This window comes from Misgurnus anguillicaudatus, chromosome 6 (assembly GCF_027580225.2).
Source record: "Misgurnus anguillicaudatus chromosome 6, ASM2758022v2, whole genome shotgun sequence".
Classification (NCBI taxonomy): domain Eukaryota; kingdom Metazoa; phylum Chordata; class Actinopteri; order Cypriniformes; family Cobitidae; genus Misgurnus; species Misgurnus anguillicaudatus.
In genome coordinates, this window is record NC_073342.2 from 6697987 (window position 1) to 6700090 (window position 2104).

The window sequence follows — 2104 nt, forward strand, 5'->3', positions numbered from 1 at the left end:
GCATCATTCAAAATAACTGTTAACATGTTTGTCAACTAAACATGTTTTGTCAAACGTTATAAACTTCATAGAAATATTTTTTTATTTTTTATTAATGATCAAGTATAAAAAACAATGCATAGTGTGAAAACGCGGATTATAAAAAAGTATATAAAGTGCGAGCAGAGGATCAATCAAACTTGGGCTGGAATGATGTAGTGCAGTGCATCCAATGCATCTTGGAACTCGTAGTCCGTTTACATCTAACTTAACGCAGCATATCTATGCTACAGCAGTGACAACGCCAAAGAAAATGACTACATTTCCCAGAATGCACCTGCACCCACTCATCTGCCCTCACCCTTCAGGTGCAACCGCTTCACCTATGGGCTTGACGGGAAAATTCAAACTCGCGAACCGTTACAGCCTGGAGTACTCGGTGTCTTTCTTTGTTTGCTCATCAACAGTAAGGTAAGTTTGATTTAATTAATTTGTCTGCATCGCGCTGATCGGTTGCCTATTTGTTTATATTATGTTATTTAGTATGATTCGTTTTTGTCTTCATACTAGAACTGTTTGAAACAGTAAAACATTAAGGTTATACGTGGTACACAGCGGTAAACACGAGGTTAAAAATACGCGAAGTAACATTCAAACCGGGCTGTTAAAAGAATCAATTCGATGTTTAAGTTTTTAAAAACAAAACTTTAAAGAAGCCAAGATGAGACGTTCTTTGCTTAGAACAAACATAACACCAGTAACTTGTGTGTTGGAAATGTTAGCAGCTAGCAAGTGTCTCTCTGCTATTTTAAATGATACACAGACGATCTTTTGTTGTTTAAAAGCTCATTGCTTTAGTGCTGGTAGATGCTGCTTATTTTTCAAGACGGTTTTAATAGCTTTATATTGATTTGTAACAAAGCCAGCTTCACTTTGAGAGAACCTAGATGCTAATTGTAAAGAAGCTTGGAGTCATAATATATTTTAACGTTATATGTTTGCTGTTCTTCATCTCTTTAAATATGAAGTCTATCCATGTTTGTGTTTACAGAGGTCATGTACACTGTGGTCAACTTTGTGGACGCTGAAGAGGTTTCTAGGGAAAGATGATGTAAGTTTATTCATTCAATTTTAAAAAATCAAACAGGTTAAATGGCAAACAGATGTGTTATGATATATGTGATTTTGATTTTTAATTCTGTGTTTGACAGAGAAATATAATGAAGTAACAGTGGAAGCTAAAACATCAGACTGATCCAGACACTGAAGAAATTGAGGTCACTGCAATCTGGCCAAAATGATGTAATTTTAATAATGAAATTATTAAATCAAAGAGGTTAAATAGTAAGTAGAGGTGTTATGATGTATGTGATTCTATTTTTTTATTCTGTGTTTGATAGACAACTATAATGAAGTAGCCTACTGTAATGAAGCTGCAGAACAACACAGAGACTCTGAGGACATCAACACAGAAAATCAAGTAAGAAGAAGATGTACATTATGAAGTTCTTTGATCATATGTTGTTGAATCTTTGTACTGTTTAATGTAAACTTTCTAAAATGTACAACTTTAATTATATGTCATTTTTAATTTGCCGTGTGTGTGTATCTGTATATGTATATGTGTATTAGTATTATGCCAAAAATATGTACTTTTATATTTCCAAAAGGCTCCAAAGAGATGTCTGTCCAGATGAGGGTGCATCAACGTTACCTTTGCTGACAAGTATATGCTTTACAATGTAAAACCTAACAGTTAACTTAACTCAAACCATTTAAGGAAATCGGTTGCCTTAGACCATTAAGTTTTAAAAAAACATACATTTGAGTACTGTGAACTTGAGTCTTGTGCAGTTATGCACTTGTATTTAGGTAGTGTGAACTTAAATTGAGTCACATGCAGTTATGCACTTATATTTAAGTTCACACTACCTAAATATAAGTGCATAATTGCACAGGACTTGAGTTCACAGTGCTCAAGTCTATGTGTTTTGAAACTTGAATGGTTTAATGCAACCGGTTTTCTTAAATGTAAGAAATTACAGTGTTACAGTGAGAAATGTTTGAGTAATTCCAAGACAGAGCTCTGTAATTGATTCTACACTGCAAAAAATCACTTTCTAAT

At 33.8% G+C, this 2104-nt stretch overlaps 1 long non-coding RNA gene across 1 annotated transcript; it reads left to right on the forward strand.

The window, feature by feature from the left end:
• Positions 1–263: 263 nt before the first annotated feature.
• On the forward strand, positions 264–1840 carry LOC129437683 (uncharacterized). Its single transcript, XR_012369809.1, has 5 exons — positions 264–450; positions 1031–1090; positions 1191–1281; positions 1380–1459; positions 1650–1840. It is a non-coding gene; the product is annotated as an uncharacterized lncRNA (long non-coding RNA).
• The last annotated feature ends 264 nt before the right edge of the window (positions 1841–2104 follow it).